The sequence below is a fragment of the Nomascus leucogenys genome, chromosome 7b (assembly GCF_006542625.1).
Source record: "Nomascus leucogenys isolate Asia chromosome 7b, Asia_NLE_v1, whole genome shotgun sequence".
Classification (NCBI taxonomy): domain Eukaryota; kingdom Metazoa; phylum Chordata; class Mammalia; order Primates; family Hylobatidae; genus Nomascus; species Nomascus leucogenys.
This window is the reverse complement of record NC_044387.1, coordinates 41,471,728-41,488,556: the sequence shown is the minus strand read 5'-3', so window position 1 is coordinate 41,488,556 and position 16,829 is coordinate 41,471,728.

Sequence of the window (16,829 nt, the reverse complement as noted above, 5' to 3'; positions counted from 1 at the left end):
TATACATTCTAATTTCTGTGATTGTTTGTTAGAGGCCCAGGAAACCAAACTCAAATTTTACCCACTTTATAAGTTTCCCACTGGATAAATTTTTTTTTTCTGTTTGTTTTTTTGGAAAGTATTTTCTTAGAAAACCTGATTTGGCTAAAATTGCTGAAGCAAATCATAACGCAATGCAAAGATAATTTACTGTACAAAAGTACAACCATGGTTTAAGACAAATTTCTTATTGTGATCCAAACTTAGCTGGAAAATATATACAATTAATGGCACTTACATATGACATATATGTGACAGATCAATAACGTTAAAAGGTTATTAAACAAGGAAGTAAGAATATCCAAATTAAGCAGATAGGCTAAGAGCAGCCCTCAAATGGCATGCTTATCAACTAACTTCTCTCATTCCTGAGGAGTTCACAAACCAAGAATTAATATTCTAGAGTAAAGTATGAAGTATAAGATTGATTATAACTTAGACCTCGTCAGGACAAAAACATTGTATATACACCACAATATGTTGTGTTCAACCTTTGAAAGCCTTTTCAACTTTGTGAATACATAAAACATAAGCTACCTGTAATTATGAATTAATAGTGTTACTGAACACCTATCAGAGTCAAGGTTTTTGTGTAGTTATAAGGAAACTCTTTGACTAAAAATAATGGCAAAATAGAATCCCTTCACTACCTTTTTAGGACCGTGTGTCCTTTGTTTTCTGAGCTACTTCAGGATATTTGCGTGAAAATTTAAAGGCACTTGAATAGAGCTTTGAAATTGGTCTAACTAAAAAATAATAAGTTTAGAGAAGTTTCTTTCTATAAGAACAACTGTTTTTGCCCTTTAGGGAGTATTTGGCAATGTCTGAAGATAGTTTTAGTTGTCACAGCTTGGGGTGGCAGGAGAGGTTACTACCAGGAACTAGTAGGAGAAGGCCAGGGATTCTACTAAATCCTTTCCTTTCCTCCTTAACAAAGTATTGCCAGTCTAACACGCCAATAGTGCTAAGGAAAGAGAATATTAAGAAGAAAAGAGAATTCCTTCTGCTACCTTTGAAGTCAAGTGGAACATAGCAGTGAGAATTAGGAAAGATTTGTTCACCAGAAGCAGACTGGAGAGCCCCTCGGAAGAGTCCTATGAATATTTTTTAAATAAAGTATTATGTGCTAAGATATGCTATCCCTCCTTGTGAGTTACAAATCTTCACTAAAAGTACAATATGCTGGTTGATGTTGATTTCCCTCCACAGTCCTTTGAAGGGACTGAGTTTTGTAATTAATCGTAGTTAATCCATGAAGACACAAGAGGACAAATGCAATTTGATTTGATACTTAGTGCATTCCAGTTCACTGACAGTGCAAGTATTGTAATATTTTCATGTCAGCTGATAAATAATTGCTAACTCAGACCTCTAAGTGATCTTGTCCTGACTGCCCCATACCTCTCAAAATCTAGCTGATGAAGAGATGATGTCTGATATAACTGGGGGCCAGAAGCGGATTCCAACCCTGCAGTCAATGTCCTCTAAGATGGTTTGTGCCTCTACTATATTTTGGTTAAGTATTTTGAACGTTACTCCTAGCTAAACTCTTAATAAAATCGAACCCCAATTCTCAAAATTTGGCAACTGAAGGTCAATCTGCATATGAGATCATGTAGATGGTAGTGAAAACCTTCGCCTTGTGAAGGTTGGAGATTCACAAATTGAGATTGTTCATTCTATTGACAGACTTGAAAGTATAGTTTTAAATTTATTAACTAACATGGTAGGTTTTTTGATGAGAGATTCAGTGTGTGAACAATTGCTTACATGTCAGTATGCTAGTTTTCTAAGTAAAGCTAAGAATATTTCAAGTAGCATAATATTTATTTGCTTAGTTTAGAATCCTTGGCATGAAAATGGTTTGAAAACACTGGCTTAGTTTCAAAATAATAAACATGTCAAGGAATAGAAATCTCCTTAAAAACAAAATGAAGATAAGATTGGGAATGTCAGAATTGGGCTGTACAAGTTCTCAAATCAATTATCTTAAATGCATTTTCATTATCCAAATTTACTTGTGATATTTATTTGTAAGAATTGTTTATTGTTGCTCTAAAATTCATGGCATAGCACCTTGGATTGGTTTGCATTTTTCTCTACAGGGAGATATCTGAAATTGTGACAGTGAATTAGCCAAGGTAAGACAGAGGTCCTGGATGCAGAAAGGCTGTGAAATTTGTCCATCATGTTTAGCAAGACAAGGCCAAAATGGAACCTGGACCACAAGATTGTATGTAGTAGGTACCTTACTGTGGTGTTTGAACACTTATTTTTCTTAAAGGAGTAGAAATTATTATTATAATTATCTGCATGAGATAGTATTCCTGCTTTATTTTGTTGTAGAGCTAAATGGCTTTTCAATGGAATACCAACCTACATAGCATATGAATTTAAAGAGTGTCAAATTCTGTTACAGAGGTTGGGTAAAGAAATAGAAATCTCCTTTAACAAATGGATATTTAGATGATGAGCCTGATAACTTAGAAAATAGCAATGTAGCAAAACCTCAGAAGAGATCAGGTGGTTTTTATAATGAATGTTTGAATTAAAATGATTTTCTATTGCTTGCTTTGCTAAAAAAACTAAATAAACTTTGCTTTTGGCCCACATTACACCCAGCTCTACACCCATGCCTCTTCAAATTGCTCTGACAAAAACACTTACTTATACACACACATGCATGTCACCATGCTTGTTTTCAGAGATCTAGAAAACCCCAATACCGATGTAAAATTAAATCTTCAAGTAGTTATTCGATAATCAAAATCAAGGCAGAAATCGGCAAATTTCTCAGTTTCTGTGGGTCAGGAATCTGTGTGTGGCTTAGCTGGGTTCTCGCTCACAGTATCTCACAAGGCTCCAATCGTGGCTGCAGTCATCTCAAGACTGAAGGAAGATTCACTTCCAATCTCATAGACATGGTTTCTGGCCAGATTCAATTCCTTGCAGGTTGATTGAGGGCCTCAGGTTTCCCCTGGCTGTTTGGCAGAGGCCACCATCAGTTCCTTGCCACGTGAATCTGTCCATAAGGGAGCAGCCACTCACGTGTTTTATTACATCAAATAAATGGAGAGAGAGAGAGAACTTGACACAATGAAAGCCATGATCTTTGTAATCTAACATTGGAAGTAACATCCCATCATTTTGATTTGCCTGGAGAGCCCACTAATAAACCCATGCACATATATTCACTGACCTTTAACAAGAATGCCAAGATTTCATAATGAGGAAAGGATAGTCTAATCAACAAATGGTGGTAGGAAAACTGGATATTAACATGCCAAAGGATAAAATTGAACACTTATTTTACATCATACACAAAAATCAACTCAAGATATATTAAAAACGTAAACCTAAGATGTGAAACCATAAAACTTCAAGAAATCATAGGAGAAAACTTTACAACATTAGTCTCAGCAGTTATTTCTTGGATATGACACCAAAATCACAGGCAACCAAAGCACCAAAGCAAAAAGAGACCATGGTACTACATCAAAGTTAAAAATATTTTGCATAGAAAAGCAAATAATCAACAGAGTGAATGGCAACCTACAGAATGGCAGAAAATATCCTCAAAGCATATATCTGATAAGAGATTAATACCCAAAGTATATAAGGAACTCCTACAACTCTACAGCAATAAGGCACAACCAGATTAAAAAATGAGCAACAGATTTGAATAGACATTTCTCCAAAAAAACCACATACATGGCCAACCAGTATATTAAAAGGCGTTCAGCATCACTAATCACCAGGGAAATGCAAATAAAAACAACAATAAGGTATCATTTACAACTGTTAGGATGGCAAAAACAAAACAAATCAAAACAAAACAGAAAATAGCAAGTGTTGGAAGTTAAATAGCACAGCCTCTATGGAAAACCATATGGAAGTTCCTTAAAATATTAAAAAAGAACCACAGTATGACCCAGCAATTCTGTTTATTTTTCAAAAAATTCAAATCAAGATCTCAGATATTTAATTGCACTGTTATTGACAATAGGCAAGAAATAGAAACATTCTAAATATCCATCAAAGGATGAATAAAGAACATGTAGTATATACATCCAATAGACTATTATTCAGCTATAAAAAAGAAGGAAATTCCTTTGTATGCTGCAACATGGACGAACCTCAAGGATATTATGCTAAGTGAAATAAACCAATCACAGAAGGACAAGGGCTGTCTGATTCCATTCATCAGTTGTCTAAAATAGTCAAACTCACAGAAACAGAAAGTAGTATGATGGCCACTAGATTCTGGGGATAGAAAGAAATGGCACATTGTCTTTCAATGGGTATAGAGCTTCAGTCATGAAAGAAGAAAAATTCTAGAGGTCCACTGTACAACATTTTGCTTATAGTTAACAATACTGTAATATACACTTGATTTTTGTTTTTTCAATGGAGTCTCACTCTATTGCCCAGGCTGGAGTGTGGTTGCACAATCTCAGCTCACTGCAAACTCTGCCTCCCAGATTCAAGTGATTTTCCTGCCTCAGCCTCCCAAGTAGCTGGGATTACAGGCGTGCACCACCACGCCCAGCTAATTTTTGTATTTTTAGTCGAGATGGGGTTTCACCATGTTGGCCAGGCTAGTATCAAACTCCTGACTTCAGGTGATCTGCCCACCTCGGCCTCCCAAAGTGCTGGGATTACAATATTACAGGCATGAGCCACTGCACCGGCCTTGGTTTTTTTTTTTTTTTTTTTTTTTGAGACAGGGTCTCCCTCTGTTGCCCAGGCTGGAGTGCAGTGGTGTGAACCCAGCCCATTGCAGCCTTGACCTCCTGGGCTAAAGTGGTCCTCCCATCTTGGCCTCCAAAAGTGCTGAGATTACAGATGTGAGCCACCGTGCCCAGCCCACTAAAAAATTTTTAAGAGGGTAGATTTAATGTTATATATTTTTTTAACCTCAGTATAAACAAAGAAAATGAAAATAAAAGATAATAGGCATGAAGACCTAAAAGAGAGAAGCAGTGGAGTAAGAGGAGGTCTATCAGAGCAAGATTCAGTCATCTTGTTAACTGGTGTACTTCTAGATTGGTGCTGACACAGCTGTCACAATGTGGCTGTACTCAAGAAATATACAGATTAGAGGAGAGTTAAACTATGCTCTTTAACTTGGGAGGAAAAATAATAAAAGAAAAGGTAGACCCCAAAATGTTTACCCAAAAAATCCGGACACGGAAAAAATAACATGCTTAAAATATTCTTGAGGAAAGGAATAAAAACTTAAAAACTAAATACATGATGACAAAATATTTGAATTAACCTGATAAAAGGGAGTAGAAACTGGAGAAACACTCCCAGTTAAAGCAGAACAGAACATTAATACTTCCTGAAATATATCCTCTTGAAGAGTTATTGAATAGATATAATAAAACTATGATAAATGTAATACAAATACAAATCACAAAATGTAACACATAATAAAATACAAAACAGTATCAGCAAGGGGGAAAGTGTGAGAAACCACATGGAAAGCCCTGACCTAGCACTAAGATAGCTTTTAGGGAGTTGAAGGTTATTATCCTCCATTAATCTATAGTTTTAGGCTTAAAGACTAAATAAAAAAAGAACAAGGCCTTAAGATCAGGTGAAGTAAGGAATTTAAACTGAGATGCTTGCCTAAACTTGGGGCCTAAGGACTATGTTTCCAGGAAACATGGTAAAAGTTCTGTTTTCTTGTATCATAAATTAGACAATTAAATGTCTAGGCCTATACTTGCCATAGGTTTACAATTTAAATTTACACTTCTTGCTTGGTTTCACCCTGGATGAAAAATTAACAACAAAAAAATTGATCTTTAGCTGATGATGCCATGGGGTACTTGGCAGAAACAAAGGCAAAGCCATTCTAGAAAGCACTCACACATATTTCTTAAAAACATATACTTTTAAAGGAATGAAATAACGGCATTTACATCAACCTGGATGGAATTACAGACTATTATTCTAGGTGAAGTAACTCATAAATAGAAAATCAAACATCATGTGTTCTTAAAATAAGTGGGAGCTGAGCTATGAGGATGTAAAGGCGTAAGAATGAAACAATAGACTTTGGGGACTCAGGGAAAAGGGTGTGGGGGGTGGTGAGGGATAAAAGACTACACATTGGGTACAGTGTACATTGCTCAGGTGACGGGTCCACCAAAATCTCAGAAATCACAGCTAAAGAACTTATTCGTGTAACCAAACACCACCTGTTCCCCAAAAAACTATTGAAATAAAAAAAAATAAAAATAAAAAAAATAAAGTTTGAGACACACTTTTTTAAAGCCCCCATAAAGATGAGCTCACAAACATTCTTACATACCTGAGTGAATACATACATGAAAGTATATAAACAACATGTTAGCATCAGGTTGAAAAATGGAAAGTAATGAGCTCTAAGAACTCGAGGTTCCGCAACAACAATGTCCGATGAGTTTATGTATCATCTACACATGATGACAAATCATACATGTATATCTCCACTGGGCCTCATTTCTGAATTTTCATATATAAGAGATGATCATATATTAATAATCATAATGCATGCTTATATATAAACATATACAATTATCACCAACTCAACATTTCCAATTGGATATCTAATGGCTATCCCTAAATTAGTATATACAAAATTAAATTCCTGATTTCCCTTTTAAACTGCTCCTCTTCTGGTCTTCACCATCTCCAAAGAGGCATCCTTGATTTTTATTTTTTCTCACATCCTTTGTTCGACTCGTTAGTAAGTCCGTTAAGTCTACCTGTAAATTACATTTCAAATTTAATAACAAAGTAATTACTTTTTCTAGGACTCATTCCCTTTTCTGAATGGAAAAATAAATCCCTTTCATGTTCTTTTTTATCAAAAATCAGAATTTGAAACAGACTTTAAGCTCAAACAAATGGTACCATGGTTATTGGCAAGAAAAGAAAGACTGGTGCAATGGTGTGCAGCAATAATAAAACACAAAATACTCAAAAGCATTTCAAGCAGGTGGTGCCACCTGTACCCATCTAATTCCTGCCCTGACAGTCTGCCACCCACTTGTGAAAAGGATGGAGAACTTGATACTGGTTCAATCCTGGTGGGGAAAGAAGGCCGTGGCTCTAGCTCAAGTACTAAGTCAGATATGGAGGAGGGGATTATTACTATTAGTGCCAGTGGATAATTTTCTTTCTGTGAAACAACTGTGGGGATCCCCTCAACAAATCCAGCTTTGATATTGGCAAGCTATCAAATGCGAGAATGGACACCTGTGGGCTAGAAATTCCCAGCTGTACTTGTTGCCCTGCTGTTCCAGCTGGCTGGCGTTTCCTTACAAAGGGTATAGAAAGGACCTGGATGAGGGGGAGCTAATCCATTAGAGAAGCCAGACCTGCTCTGAAATCAAGAAATACATTAGGAGATCATTTTAAGGAGTGTCATCTTCAGGGAACCAACAGCAGAAGAGTAAAACCAAATAAAGTTAGCATCTTTTAATAAACTCTTGGGTACTCCTTCTTTCAGTGCCGCTATGGTAAAGATACCATGTGATCAATTCTGGAAGCAAATAATATGAAGCATGTTGAATAAATAAATGAGTGAATAAATGAATCAATCAATGAGCATCACAGTTTGTTTGGTTTTTTTCCAAATTTAAGCACCATAACTAGGCTACGTATGCACATTTCACTTTTGAATCTTTTTATCGGAGATGTTGTGTTAAAGATGTTATTTTGTTTGCCTTGTGTTGGGAAATGCAACTTACCATAACTATTTTTGGCTGTGTGTTTCACAATTCTCTTTACAATGAGTCTTAGATTCCCCAGTATCTAATAATTTTTACATCATTAGAGAGGAATTGGATTAATAGTAGAAGAAATCACAGTAACAACTTTCCCAGTCATGGAAAAATCCATATGTCTCTGGTACATAATTCTCACTTGAGGGTTTCCTTTTTGAAAAAGTGAAATCATGTGCACTTGAGTAGATCTGACTATAAACATAGTTCCTCATATGTGACTGATTATGTTGTTTTTAAAATTAGACTTCTTGAATAAGATCACCAACATGGGTCAAGTCTCAGTATAACCCTGTCCCCTTCTGGTCATTGTTTACTCTCTGGCCAGTGACAGCAGAGGGAGAGAGCCATAACGGTTCTGATATTTTTAGATAGTATTATAATTTAGTCTTTTATTCATCCTTCTCCCAAACACAAGGGCATTTATTAACATGGGTATTTACGTTATATCCTCCATCTACCTAGGTATTGGCAACTGATGCCCATTATGGTTTGTGTGGTGGCCATAACTATCTAACGATAGCAGCTAATACATGGAATTACCTCATCTTCTGTACTAGGGAGAAGGGGCAGGCAAAGAATGTCTCTTGAAGAAACGAAAGTAGCTAGCATTACGACAGCAATTATTGAGAGCTAACATGAGTTCTCCAGGTTTGAAATAGTTAAAATTATCTTTTATAAGGTAATGTGTCCTTCCGCTATTAAGTCATTTTGTTATTACATGTATTCCAGTCTTAGAGAAGGAAGAGCCTGACAGCTCTGGTGGTGTGAGGTCCCAAGTAGGATCCTGTTACTAAATTCCTTTTAGAAGCCTAAAATTTCTTCAAGAAAATGAATGTCTTATGCGGCTATATCTTAATGGATCAAAGGGGCCTGTAATTTGTGTAAAACATCTATGTACGTGGCAATGTATCAGAGTTCCATGTAAAAAAAAAATATTTCTGGTACCGAAATACAGAAACCAAAATCCTTGAAAAATAACAGTGGAAACTTCGTATTCTTTTTCTAGGCGACGTATTCAGATCGTCTGGTGTGAAACAGCACTCAGCACCAGACTTAAATCTCACACCAAGCGGAGTAAGTAATCTCAATATAGTGGTGACAGGTGCAAGCCTTATGTCCTTTTACTGCAGGTTCACTGGGAAATGGCACCTAATAATGCCGCCCAGGTTCATATTGATTCAGAGAATCTGCTTTGCTTTCTTATAACTTCGAGTCAACGATTTTCTAATTCTTTAGAAGAATGCTAATTTTCTATCAGCTGTCATTCATTTTACTATTCATTAAGACAGGACTTGGTACAAATATTTCCACTTTTCTTTTTTTTTCCAGCACACCCTGATGTAAAATTATTATTTTTGTTTATTTTTCTTTGACTTGTTAAAAAAATAAAATGGATTTAGATGAATGTGTGAAAATGATGAGATGTAAACCACTTTGGATTAGAAAATACTTCACATTTCCCTCAAAGAATATTGCTAACTAAAGCAAATGTTCATTTAACATTTAAAGTTAAATGTTAAAAGTTAAGAATTAAACATGCAGAGAAACGATCAGATGTATACCATGATGTGTCAGCAGAATCCAATTGAGTTCCTTATTAATGATTTTTTGTTTCATTTGTGTTATCCTGGCAAGGATCTCGTAATTAATTCTCAAACCATCCCTGCTGTAGTTATAAGTTACTTGTATCTTTAAAAACATTAAACATGTAGAATGAGGGCATTTTTTGGCCATGTACAGACTTATAATCTCATTTTCTGACTGTCTTAATTCATAAATTTTTACACTTGATATTTTTGTAACTTGAAGAAGATAGAATATCATTTATAATTTTATTTTACTTCACAATACAATCAAGTGAATATCCACCCCATACCTACATATTTCCTAGTTAATGCATATTTTAACATTTGTTTATATGTGAGGTTGCAGGAGTTGGTGAAAGGGTTTAGGGGGAAGAAGTTGTGCTTAATTTGTCGTGACTGCTGACCCCATGTCCAGCCTGAATTATTCTCCTATTAGACTCTTACCTTTAATTATTTATGTATTTATTTTTGAGATGGAATTTTTGCTTTTGTCACCTAGGCTATAGTGCAATGGCGTGATCTTGGCTCACTGCAACCTCAGCCTCCTGGGTTAAAGCGATTTTCCTGCCTCAGCCTCCCATGTAGCTGGGATTACAGGCATGCGCCACCATGCCCGGCTAATTTTGTATTTTTAGTAGAGGCAGTATTTCTCTATGTTGGTCAGGCTGGTCTCAAACCCCTACCTCAGGTAATCCACCTGCCTTGGTCTCCCAAAGTGCTGAAATTATAGGTGTGAGCCCCCGCGCCTGGCAAGTCTTACCCTTAATTTTTTCTCTCAAGAAAGGTTCTTCCTGATTTACTCCACTTCTTTATTTGAACAATTCTACTAATTCACCTGATTGTCAGTGACTACAGCCTACATGCCTACATGTGATCCACAGCATTTAAAGTGAGCATTAAAAAAATCAGTTTACTTGACAACTCACATATTTCTCAGCCCAGAGAACACTTTAGAATTAATTACCTTGGGATATTTAAAAGAATACTAACGTTTGGACTCTACACCAGCCCGAGTAAATAGCTGGCTGCCCAGGCTTTAGTATTAAAAAACAAAAACAAAAAACTACTCTAAGTTATTCTTAATTAAAGAGGGCTGAGAACCACAGCTTTAGAGGTAGAAAAAAAAAAAGCACATGGATAAACCGCATGAGCTCAATATTGCTCATGTTTTAATGTAGAAAGGAGCAGAGCAATGAGGGATAAAGTGATTTCTCATTAACACAATGCTAAGAAAATTGAATTTATCCTATATGGTAATTGCAAACCAATGAAAGATTCCAAGCCAGAAGTTGATATTAACTTTCTGTTTAAGAATGATTACTTTCAGATAACTGGAAATTTTTAACCTGTATTCTCTAGTCCAACTAGGAGTTCTATGGATGGGCTTCAATTTGAAAGTAAAATTTTAGAAAATTTCCCACAGGCATAGACACGGTTTTCTTGAAAAATTATTTAGCTTTCACTTTCTCAAAGAAATATATAACTTGAAATAGTTTAAGATCACTAATTTTTAGTGGGTGGATGGGGGACTGAGGGTAGAAAAACAAATTAGAACTATTGCATTTTCATATAGATTCATTTATCTGTTGCTATAGATCATTTAATGAGAGATGCTTGCATTCCTGTGGCTGTTATATTTAGCATCTAAATGTCCACGTAAAAAAGAAATATTTCTATCCAAAGAAAAGAAAATATACTGTATTATTGCTCAGAAACACATTGGGAAATTTACAAATGCATCTCTAATAGAAAGAATAATGTAAATCTCTTAAGATGTAGTCACATACACATATACATTGAAGTATGATTGCTCCTAAATAACCTACACTAATATGTAATTGATGGTTTGAAGAAGGCTCAACAAGTCACTAATGCAGATACTATTATAAAGCTGCCAATTAATGAGTAGAGAGGTCAGCGAACTTCCTTTAGGGCCAGGGTTAGCTTCATGGGCATGAGGCCTGCTCTTGTGCAGGGTCCCATGCTCAAGGAGGCATATGTTTTAATTGGTGCTCTGCTTCTTCAGACTTAATAATTTTTGAAGGGCCTCTGATTTTTACTTTGTGCTGGACCTGTCATATAGCTAATCCTGTTCAGGATATATAGCCATTAAGTGTCAATTAGATTAACTACCCTTACAAAAACATGATTTGAACTCAGACTTTTAAAATGCAATATCTACTGTTAGTTGTTTTTACTGTTTCACTAAGTATAGGCTATATGGAACAGGAAATGCAAATGGGACATTTATTGGATCAAATAACAGGAAGTCCAAATGTAGGGTGAGTTTCAGGGCTAATTGATGCAATAACTCAATGACTTCATCTGCACCCACATTGTTTCTGTCTATCCTGTCATCTACTGTCTCATTCTACCCTGCTACTGGTTTCACTGAATTGCCATGAACAATCCTGGACTTCAGCCTTTCTTATTCATTTCCTCAGAGAGAGAAAGAGTCAAGTTTTTAAATTCTTCTCTGAGAAAGCAGGGATCTTATTTCCCAGAAGCCCCCAGTAACGATCCTTCATGTCTCATTGATCAGAACCAGGCCAAGGCCCATTTCTTAAACATTAAAAGCTCTGAATCAAGACAACTAGGACTGCTAAGTGGCAGCATCTCATCGCGACTTAGCTTTGTAACTGTAGATGAACCATCTTCTGTCAAGGCATGTGGCTATGCTATAAATAAAATTCCTGTGCAAAATCAGAATCTGTGAAGAAAGGAGGGAAGAGATTCTGGATTGATAAACAACAATATTTACCCCTACCTCAACTGTAAATGTTTTACTTACTGGGTTTTAGTGCTTTTAATTGCTGTGATTATTTCAATCTATTATTTAGAGAAATGATTTCCTAAGAATAGTATCTATGGATCAGTCTCATCAGTCTGCTGTGGAATAAAAACAAATTAATTTGGTAAATTTTTAATAGTAATACACTTTTTAAATGTCAAGACTTACCTTTCTCTTAATATCTGTCCAAACTGTAGTGTTATAACATGTTTTCTTTATAAAAATGATAACAGATTATAGATAAAAACATTTACTTGGAAAGATTAAATTTAGTAATAACATGGCAATTATCTTTTTATTTCTCTTGTTACGATTATTGTGATTAGAGTTCTTATTTTCTAATTTTACTATTTATTGAAAACAAAATTTTAATTATAAAATTTAAAAGTGATAGGTGTTTTTGTTTTCAGTCAGACATAATTTGGGTCTCAAATGTTGCACTTAAATTAATAATAATAACAGCTAAAACTTCTTGAATCCTTAAATGCTTTCACTTTGCCTGGGACCCGAGTTTTACACATGGCATAGAACTCCGGACACTCAGTCGTGCGTTTTTGACCAAATGTTTGATAGGTGCCAAGCTTTTTATTAGTAGTGAGGTCAGCCTGAGTAGAGAAGAAGTAAGCATGTGGTTAAGAATGTAAGCTATCTGTATTCAAATCTTGCCAACACCACTTCCTAGCTGTGTAAACATTGGCAATTTTCCAAAATCTCTGCACATAAGCTTCTTCATGTATAAGTTGGGATAACACTATTAACTGTCCTAATACAGTTATTGTGAAGATGAACTGATTTAGTAAAGGTGAAGCACTTTGAAGGAAATCTGGCATTTCATATTATAAAAATCATAAATATGTTAGTATTCAACCAGGGAAAGTGACACCCCTCAGTGTGTCTCAAACAGAGGAAATTAAAGGCAAGAATTGATTACACTTAGTGCCAAGAAACCAACTGTAGCAGAGTGAGGCAACATAGAGATTATGAATAGCAGGTGCTGCTCTTAACCCAAGCCTTCAGGAACATGGGTAGGACGTGAGGCTAATGAAGTCCAGAGATAAGTCACCCAGGAGGCATTGTGATCAGATAGGAAACTGGTAGAATTTGAAGTCATGGAGGGGACGTGATTGCAACTGGAGTCACTTTCCAGAGAAGAAGGTGAATTACCCCTACCTTCTCCCTTTCTCACAATCTCCAGTTTCCATCTGTATGTCCTTTGAGCCAAACTTAGACAGATGCTTACAGAGGTTAGCCTTCCCACCACACAGAGCAGAGCAGCAGAAAGTTAAAAAATGGATCTGTAAGCAAGTAAGGCCATTGCTGACATAGATACTATTATCATCTCTTTATGTGTAAGAGACTTGGAGAAATCATAACCCCACTTGTGGTATATATTGGTGTAGTAAGAAGGTTAATAATATATTAATGGTTTTCAGTTTAGACGATTTCACATGTTAATTTATTTTTCCTTCATATTGCATTAAAACTTCCCCACTCCCAAAGGCATTCTTCTCTATTATGTCTCATTAGGACTTGAGGTAAAGAAAATGCAATTATTATATTCATTTTACAACTGAAGAAGTTGTGTTCAAGTTTATATATCCAAATATATAGAAAAAAACAAATGAATTCCTTTTATTTATGTAAACTTAAGTCCATTTGTTGTGATGAAAGAACATAATAAATTATAATTTATTTGAGAATATGTACTGAAGTATTGTTTCTACAAAGTAACCTCTATTCTTACAGATGTCACCATCCTGAAGAGCTGTAACTCAGAGATATCCATATATCTATATCTCCAGCTACAGTCCTCACACTCTCTCTCTACCTCAAAGATATGATGGATTGTGTCAGATCACTGCAATAAAGTCAGTTACATAATTTTTTGGTTTCCTAGGGCATAGAAAACTTATATTTGTACTATACTGTAGTGTATTACATATGCAATAGCATTATGCCTAAAAACACTTAATTTTAAAATACTTTATTGATAAAAGTGCTAATGATCATCTGAGGCTTTGAGGAGTCATAATCTGTTTGCTGGTGAAGGGTGTTGCTTTGGTGTGAAGGGTGTTGCTTTGGTATGATGGCTGCTGACTGATCAGGGCGGTGGTTGTAGCAATTTCTTGAAATAACACAACAATAAAGTTTGCTGCATTGATTAACTCTTCACAAAAGATTTCTCTGTAGCATATGATGCTGTTTGATAGCATTTTATCCAAAGTAGAACTTTCAGGATTGGAGTTGATCTTCTTAAAGACTGCCACAGCTTTATCAACTAAGTTTATGTAATATTCTAAATTATTTGTTGGCATTTCAACAATGTTCACAGCAACTTTACAAGGTGTAGATTCCATCTCAAGAAACCACTTTCTTTGCTCTTACATAAGAAGCAACCCTTCATCTATTCAAAGTTTATCATAAGTTTGCAGCAATTTAGCCACATCCTCAGGCTCTACTTATAATTCTAGTTCTCTTGCTATTTCTACCACACCTGAAATTATTTCTTCCACAGAAGTCTTGAATCCTGCAAAGTCATCCTTGAGGGTTAGCATCAACTTCTCCCAAATTCCTATTAATGTTGATATTTTGACCTCCTCCCATGAATCACAAATTACAAGTGTTCTTAGTAGTATCTAGAACAATGAATCATTTAAAGAAAATTTTCAATTGACTTTGCCCAGATGTATCAGAGTAATCACTATCTATAGTAGCTATAGTCTTCCAAAATGTACTTCTTAAATAATAAGACTAGAAGGTCTTAATTACTCATTCATCCATGGGCTACAGAATGGATGTTGTGTTAGCAGGCATGAAAACATTAATCTCCTTGTACAACTCCAGCAGAGCTCCTGGATGACCAGGTGCATTGCCAAAGAGCAATACTATTTGGAAAGGAATCTTTTTTTTTCTGAGCAGTAGGTCTGAAAAATGGGTTTTAAATGTACATTAAACCATGCTATAAAGAGGTATGATGTTATCCAGGGTTAGCTGTTCTTTATACAACACAGACAGAGTGGATTTAGCATAATTTTAAAGGGCCGTAGGGTTTTCAGAATGATCAATGGGTATTGGCTTCAACTTGAAGTCACCAGCTTCATTTGCTCCTAACAAGAGTTAGCCTGTCCTTTGAAGCTTTAAAGATAGGCATTGACTTATTCTCTCAAGCTATGAAAATCCTAGATGGCATCTTCTTCCAATAGAAGGCTATTTTATCTACATTGAAAATCTGTTATTCAGTGTAGCTACCTTCATCAATGATCTTAGCTAGATATTCTGGATAACGTGCTGCAGCTTCTCCATCAGCACTTGCTGCTTCATCTTGCACTATTTCGTTTTATGGAAACGGCTTTTTTTCTGACACCTCATGAGCCAACTTCTGCTAGCTGTGAAATTTTCTTCTGCAGTTTCCTCACTGCTCTCACCCTTGAAAGAACTAAAGAGAATTAGAGCCTTTCTTTGGATTCAGTTTTGGCTGAAAGAAATGTTGTGGCTGGTTTGATCCTCTAACCAGACCACTAAAGCTCACTCCATCTCAGCAATGAGGCTGTTTTGCTTTCTAATCATTCTCATACTCACTAGTGCGGTGTTTTTAATGCCTTTCAAAAACTTTACCTTTGCATTCACAACTTGACTGTTAGGTACAAGATGCCTAGCTTTTGGCCTATCTTGGCCTTTAACATGCCTTCCTCACTAAGCTTAATTGTTTATAGCTTTTGGTTTAAAGTGAGAGATGTGCAATTCTTCGTTTCACTTTAGCATCTAAAGGCCATTGTGGGGTTATTAATTGACCTAATTTTAATATTGTGTCTCAGAGAATACAGAGGCCTGAGGAGGTGAGAGATGAATGGCCAGTTGGTGGAGCAGTCAGAACACACATAACGTTTATCAATTAACTTTCCCATCTTATATTGGTTCAGTTTGTGCATGGCACCCCAAAACAATTACAATGGTTACAAAAACAAAAGGAATTGTGGTGATCACAGATCGCAGATCACCACAATAGATATAATGGAAAAATTTGGAATATTATGAGAATTACCAAAATATGACACATTGACACAAAATGAACACATGCTGTTGGGAAAATGGTGCCAATAGACTTGCTTGAAGCAGGGTTGATGCAAACCTTCAATTTGTACAAAGCACAGTATCTGCAAAGAGCAATAAAGCAAAGGGCAGTAAAATGAGGTATGCTTATATATGCATGCACATATACCCAAATATACATTGACTATGCAGCCATTATTTTCCCTATGAATTCTAGCAGTACCATTTTAAAAATAATGTTTTATGTTTTGTTTTTCAAAATTAACTGACGAGGATAGGATGGGCTCTCTATATATTGACTTCCACAATTTTAGGTTTTTTGTTTTTCCAGTGCAAGTGATTTATCTTCAAGTAGCAACATTTCTGTCTTCTCACATTCTGTTGGAGTATTTTACTTCATTTATTGGTATAATGGCCCTTTATGATGTGAAGATTTTAAGAGAGTGATGATATAACTAATTTTTATGATCTTGTATAAGATTTTAAATGGTATACAAAAATAGGCTATGAAGTGTAACTTTATCTAAGATAATACCAGTTCAACTACTTTCGATTTTTTCCATTACTATTTCAAAAACTGGG